Consider the following 7,486-nt stretch of genomic DNA (forward strand, 5'->3'; position numbering starts at 1 on the left):
TTTGTTGATCAAGAACAAAGCAAAGGGCCTGTCTTGATTGGTTCAATTCGCTCAGTCTTCACAATAGAAGTTATTATAGAAGATGCAATGTGGAGTGCGTTTTCTTCTGTGAGTGTTTGGAGCAACGTTGACGGTATAAGGAGGATCAGTTCTCCTTTCAATTGCTGTGTATACCTTCTTTCTATAAAACGAAGGTTGTGCCTTCAGTGCTGTGCAATGAGAGCAAGTTGGAAACTGCTAGTAAATCTTCGCTCACCTCATTTTGCACTACAGGAACTGAAATACCTGTGAATATAAGCCCAATGTCATCTGAATACATGACAATATGGGAACATGAAACTGCGCATACAAAGTCATTGATGTTAAGGGAAAACATTATAGGCCCAACGGAAGATCCTTTCGGTACTCCGCTTTTTGTATTGCTCTATGTGGAGCCAATATTATAACTTTCGACCTTTTGTGGTCGAGGTTGATAAGTAACAACTGAAAAATTCCAGTGTATCATTAACAATCACATAGCCGGCTAATTTGCTCAATAATATGGAATGCGATACAGTGTCGAACATTTTGAAGTTTGAAGTTTGTTTATTTTACATCATAGATGTGGGTAGGTCCGGGTAAAAAGTGATCGCAGATCACTTGAGGGACCCCCGGACCCCCCTTTACATGGCATACAGCAACAAACATCGGAAGATGGTCAAACGCTAGAGACAAAAACTTTTTACACAGACACAGTTATACATACAACACATTTTATACATCAGAAAAAAAAGAATATACTTAACAACGTTTTGTAGCTTATTTAAAGGCAGCTTTAATTTCGCGCAAGCTGCTTTTCGAAATATCGATATTCATGGACTGTAATTTGTTTAATAAGTGTGGCATATTGTAACGTAGCATCTGATTGCCGTAGTTGGTGCGACAAAAAGGAATAAACCATTTTTCTGTATTGCGCAGGGTATAAGCCGGTACAGTTTGAGTGAGGCAGGTCAAGTCTAGAAAGGCTCGATTATTATATTGTAGGGATTTCTTGTATCTGGTTGCTAAGTAATATCGGTACAAGCTATGGACTGGTATAATCTGGTAGTGTGAAAATAAGTGATCAGTAGGGGCATGGTAGTCAACATTGGCAATGTAACGGACAGCTTTCTTTTGTAGCATGTAAATTTTATGCATATTTGTTTCTGTTGTAGTTCCCCACACCAAAAAACAGTAGTTTAAGTGTGACAAAAAAATGGCGTTATATATCTTTAGCTTGATTGCAACAGGAAGGAAGTTTCGGAATTTAGCGAGAATACCAACACACCGTGACAGATGAGCGATGACAGAATCTACTTGAGCGTTCCACCTCATGTGGTTGTGGAAAAGTATTCCTAGTGTTTTAATCGTGTCTTTGAATTCTATGTTGGTCATCATCTTGAGGACCCAGAAATGCCAAATGCGATTTTGTTATTATGGAGAGCTTAATTTATAAGATGGAAAAGCGTTGGACAGGATATAGATGTCGACGTATTTCGGACGAAGTCATGTCGGTGATGACTGATTGTAATCCTGAATAAAAATATCCTTATTTGGGTGGCGTTTACCATCTCCATAAAAGTATTGATAATACATAGTACTCATATTGATCGACTATTTGAATCGTTTTGGTCTTCGGATTTGTAAAAATGAAAACCTTGGCTACTTTGAGAACTTTTGAGCACGAGGTACTTACAGATAAAATTTTCTCCCGTGGCTGCACTTAGGTTAAAGCTGTGTAAAGTTAGCGGTTAATATATACGGAAGTAGTCTAGGACTGATTTGCAAGGTATCCACAAGTATTGTTGAGGTAGCTATAAAAACAATAACAACCTGCATGGAAGGGTCATCAGGGGTAATGTGTTCATTTTGTATACGTCCTGTGACCGCCTTTACAATTTGCCACGTTTGTTTCGAATGAATGCCGATTTCGTGACAAGATTGCTCTAATACATTTTTTAAACTCTCCTCATCATAGCCAGAGGCCTGTTTCTATAAAGCTTGAATTGTCCATCATAAAAGCTGTTCTTTTTGCTTCCGTCTGTGACAAAAGGAATCTTTTTCTTTAGTGCACCAAGTACACTAGCATATATAGCCTGATTCTCATTCAGTCGCCCATTTCACAGCAAACGATTTCTTCTTAGTTTTAATGCCCCAAACTCTATTCCTTTGATATTTTTCTTCTCCTTTCAAGAACGTTTTTGAGCATTTCTGGAAAACCGTGTTTTTGGATGAACACCCGCAGTGGATACGCGATGTTTTCTCTTGAGTACAAGAACATACAAGAGGAAGAACTCAGCCTACGCAGAATACATGGGTTTCTATGCGAACGTTTGTTGGATGACCAACAACAAAACCAGAGGCAAAGAGCGGTTTTCCTTCAGCAATCCCAAGTGCACTTGGTGCGAGTCCACTTCTGCAGCATTTAAACCCGGAGAGTAGGAGGTCTATTTTTATTTCCTTTCGAAATGTATCTTTAGAGCTTACTCTCTCTAGGCAAAAACTCGCCCCCTCCGTACGTCTCAAAACGAAAGTAAGTCTAGTGTTCTAGCCTGCGCTCACCGACAAGAATGTTACCAAGCTGAGCCTGAAATTGGGCCCTTCTAAGATACGAGAATTGTTGTCTAGCGGTTTATGTGGGGATCCGAGCTTTGCTATATGCTCCCACGTGTTACTGCGAGCGGCTTCACTGCTTTAGAGAATATGGCCGACTGATTTGGTTAACCCAATGCTCTGTCTTCATGGCCGCGGAGTTGGATCCCTGGAGTGGTTGAGCACATAGCGAGATGGCAGCTCTCTTCACAGAGTGGGATAACAATACCGGTTTTGTTGGAGAAGGATGACCTAATTAGCATTTCCTACTGCATTTCTTTTCTTAGAAATACTATGCCTTGAGACAACGCAAAAACAAACATTCCGGTCTTCATAAAAGCTCCTCATGCTGCGGTATGGCATAATTCGAGAAAGACATAATGAAGTAACCTGGGCACCGATCGTAACTCAGGCCTCAAAATGAATTCCAACAGCAAGAAAATGGCGAGAATGATGATGAAAAATTAGTTACGTCAAATCTGTTCCGATATGCTAGCGAATCCGAATTAAGTTTTGTTCCACAGTATCTTAGATTATTCTCGAGGCGCATCATTCCTACTCTGAGTATTAGATGACCGCGCATATTAAAGGGCAAGGAGAAATCGCATAAACTTCTCTATTGAGGAACTTAGAGAAATGAAAATGAGCGGACGTTTAGAACACAATTCTTCAGTTTTCTTTGCCTCACTAAACAACACACCGGTTCTCAGTTTTTCCACTTTTTTTTTGCCTCAGCGGACTCCTGTTTTCGTCGTTGAAGTAGAAGATGGCTCTTATCTGAGCCCGAATTCAGTCCCGCCGGCGCCATCGTTCCCATTCCTTCCCCTACTTTATTGACTGGGAACGGTGCCAAGCAGACTGCTTCCAAGAAACGTCTTGAAGGTCTTAATCATCGGGTGATTAGTTACGCGAAAGGCAATTTGTGGTCATCACAACACCAATATGCGAGGTTTTTATTCATTGCCTTTCTTTGCCTGGAGGGACTGGGTGCTTCCCCGCACGAGTTTGTTTCGGACGCCGCAGAATGCGCGTGCAACTTTCGTGCCATTGCGTGTGCAGAAAGGTTAAAAAGGTTGGTCATGTCAAACGCCCACCGCACGTGATGCTTACTTTCTGTGATGTTTGATGCTATAGATAAACGCCTACTATGAAGAGCCAAGCATTTACGTCGCTGTTGAATAGCAGCGTGGAGCAAAACGCCGTTCAACTTTCAGGGCACAGGAAATACGCGGAGAGAATGATGCTATGGTTCTTTTTTAAATTATTTTTGTGTGCTGCTCTTTAACATATGACGTAATTGCTGCACATACCATGTACAGGCGCCCAAATCTTTAGCTGGCGTGCGCGAGCGGCGACTTTTCTGTTCGTCAGCGCCGTATGACGGAGCGAAGTTGGAAATAGGATGAGGCTAAGCGCATGCTCACAAAGCACGCTCAGCTGGGGCCGTCGTCTGCTAAGCTGTTCCTTCTTAAGGACGTCACCCCTTATTATCGCGTTTCGACTAGCAGACAGCGTGAGTAGGCCAACGGTTTTGCTCGCATTTTACGCTGCGAAGAACAGCGTTGTAGCAACCAAGCGACGAAATAAAACTGAAAGATATGCCGAACACGCCCAATCATGCGATGAGCCGGAGAACATGGGTCGTTATCATAATGAATGGAGAACATGGGTCATTATCGTTATGAAAGGGTTATCACTAGCTCAGGCAACAATCTGCAAATCTTCTTCTTTTGTTTTCCTGATGAGGTAGCGAGGAGCATATTCGATCCGGCTTTCGTCCCAGTAGGCACGTATGATTCTGCCCACTGAAGTCCCAGCCACTCCAGTTGCTTTAGCATCTCCTTCTGCGATGAGCCGCCCAAGGACATCCCTATAATTCGGAGTCTTGTCGCTTCACATACACGGAGTGGAATCTTGATAACTGTTCCGAACTTTTCGAGCACGGCTGCAGAGCAGCTTCACTTCAGTTTCACAGCGGCCTTTTAGTTTCGTCGCCACGCTGAAGCATAAAGCACGCTGAGTGTTGATAAGCGCCCTTCGTTCAGATGAAAAAAAGCTTTCGCGTCAGCAAGTAACACATGAACGATCCATGTTCTCCGGCTTATCGCATGACTGGGAGTGTTCGGCCTATCTTTCGGTTTTATTTCCTCGCTTGGTTGCTACAACGCTGTTCTTCGCAGCGTAAAATGCGAGCAAAATCGTTGGCCTACTCACGCTGTCTGCTAGTCGAAACGCGATAATAAGGGGTGACGTCCTTAAGAAGGAACAGCCTAGCAGACGACGGGCCCAGCCAAGCGTGCTTTGTGAGCATGCGCTTAGCCTCATCCTGTTTCCAACTTCGCTCCGTCATACGGCGCTGACGCACAGAAAAGTCGCCGCTCGCGCACGCCAGCTAAAGATTTGGGCGCCTGTACATGGCCTTACAGGTTTCAGATTGCCTTTTACGAGCATTGATTTATTCATAGTGAGAATTTAAGACACTGGTTGCAGAAGCAATAACGTGACAAAAGACTAGATTCACTATATTCCTAGAGAAACCCGCGCATCTCATGACGGAAGGGTAAGGCTGCGGCGAAAGGAATTGTAGATGAAGGGCAGCTGTAGAGAACGCCTTCGGACTAATTCCGGTGACCTGGTGCCGTTTAGCGTGCACTCATACTGCATATCTCTATCTACGTTCCAACTAAATGCGGACTCTGCTGCCGGGATTCGATCTAGTATCCTTTTGCTTACCAGCTGAGAGTTAAAAAGCCACAGAGGCTCTGTATTATCAACAAAACTCTGCTTGGCTACCTTGAATGGAGCCTAAACACTGTACATTTTTTTCTGCATTGAAGGCTTGCTCTCGTGTCAATTAACTAGTGTAGTGGTAGCTTCAACGATACCCAAGCAGCTCATGCAATCGGTCCAATATTGCAAATGGATGGCTCCACTCTGTGCCTTTTTGGTCCCGCCTTTGCCGTTACGTTTCCAATATTGCGCCAATTAACTGTGCTGCTTGGGTACGTCCCGCTTTTATACAGCAGTTACGGGCTTTCGAGCCAGTACCTCAGTATTTCTCAGGGACTCTATGTGTAGCACTTGCGACGCACACCACAAGATGGACCGGTGCGCCTGTAGACAGCTTCGACTTTAAAAGTTTCTGCTGCAGAATTCTTCTGAAGTAGAATGCTGCGGAATAACCTAAAAGAAGCATTTTCTTTTGTTTACTGATGGTGAAAGCTGCTAATGGTATAATGCAGGATTATTCATCGAAAGATATAGTGTTGTACATGCTTTCACTTCTTAATGTATTAAGCTGCACTCCAGTGAAATGAAATATAACGTCCGTTTAAACAAACGCCTAAAAGATTGCAAGACTAGGTCGTAGGCCCGCTAACCCTTCACTGATGTTGCACAGTTGAATGGGATTTGTTTTTGCAAAATGAGAGCAATGCGACTGCAAAGCGCAATTTTCTTGTTCCCTTGGGTACTATCAATTGAAAGTGAATGGCAAGCTTAACATGGCAGAAGGTTTCTCTCACACCGCTGCTGGCCACAGTTGAGCTGCCTTTCCTCCTTTGTAGTGCGCTTGCGCATCGGGGGTGACCCACCGCAGAACTTAGGTTGTGTATGCTGCAGCTTCTGAAAGATAAAATGATTAATGGTTGGGTCTTACCCATCTAATTTTACATTTTTTCCTGTTTTGCCACTTTTCCTAATCCCCTTGAATCTCTCTTTGCGCCTTAAACGCTTTCGTGGCGCATCCACTACAACTTAGCGCAGGTGATAAGAGCATAAATTATTTGCTTAATATGCGAGGTTTTACACAATCTCCTTACAATTGATAGAACTGTTTAAAGCTTAGAGATTCAGCAGGCGATGTGAGGTTAGAGGAAGCTTAAAATCATCGCTTTGTTCTCAGTTGCGGCGCTTGAAGGCGACTTTATTTTTCTATTAGAAGCTAATAATACACCTTTTGCGTCCTTTTTTTTAAATCAGTTTTTGGTTACCCCTCTACGCTGGAAGAGAACTGACCACTTCTGTTCACAGGCATATCCGTTTATGGTATTACCAATTCTTTTAACATACACACTACAAATGCGTCACAGCCGCCGCGGTGGCTCAGCGGTTATGGTGCTCGGCTGCTGACCAGAAAGACCTGGGTTCGATCCCGGCCGCGGCGGTCGAATTTCAATGCAGGCGAAATTATTGAGGCCCGTGTTCTGTGCGTTGTCAGTGCAGGTTAAAGAACCCCAGGTGGTTGAAATTTCCGGAGCCGTTCACTACGGCGTCTCTCATATCCTGAGTCGCATTGTGTCGTTAAACCCCATAAACTAAACTAAACAAATGCGTCACTGCCACTCGGAGAGCTTATGCATTGTAAGGCGAAACCCCTTTAGGACTTGTCGCCTTCCTCGCTTAAAGAAAGCGAAGGCGGACGATGCATCGTACGTCTCACGAATGCACGGCCACCTAAGCCCTTGCAACATATCGCCAAGAAAGGGACGGGGTGCAACCAAGCTCTTAAATGACAGCAGCCGCTCCCCGGTTACATTTTCTTGTCAGTAAACAAAGCTGCTAATGGGGCTACTCTGGGAGGCTCCATGGGGTTAAAACTGTGGAGGTGCATAGAACTATGACTGCATGTGAGAATGACACACAGTGAACAGGAGCAGAAGTTATTACAGATGGCTAAAGAAACTCAGAGCGTTTCGTTTGATGTCTTCATGAACGCTGCAAAGAAAATACTAGTATTCAGTTATCACGATCATCTTTTGACAACGTATCTGCCCGGAATTCCACGCGTCCTCGTGCACATTTCTCGGTGCGAGCTATGCGTTTGTTGTAGCTGTGCTTCAAAAATAGCTGAAAAATATTGAAAAATAGCGGTCAC

The sequence above is a fragment of the Amblyomma mixtum genome, chromosome 2 (genome assembly GCF_055824585.1).
Source record: "Amblyomma mixtum isolate Tamu chromosome 2, ASM5582458v1, whole genome shotgun sequence".
Lineage (NCBI taxonomy): Eukaryota > Metazoa > Arthropoda > Arachnida > Ixodida > Ixodidae > Amblyomma > Amblyomma mixtum.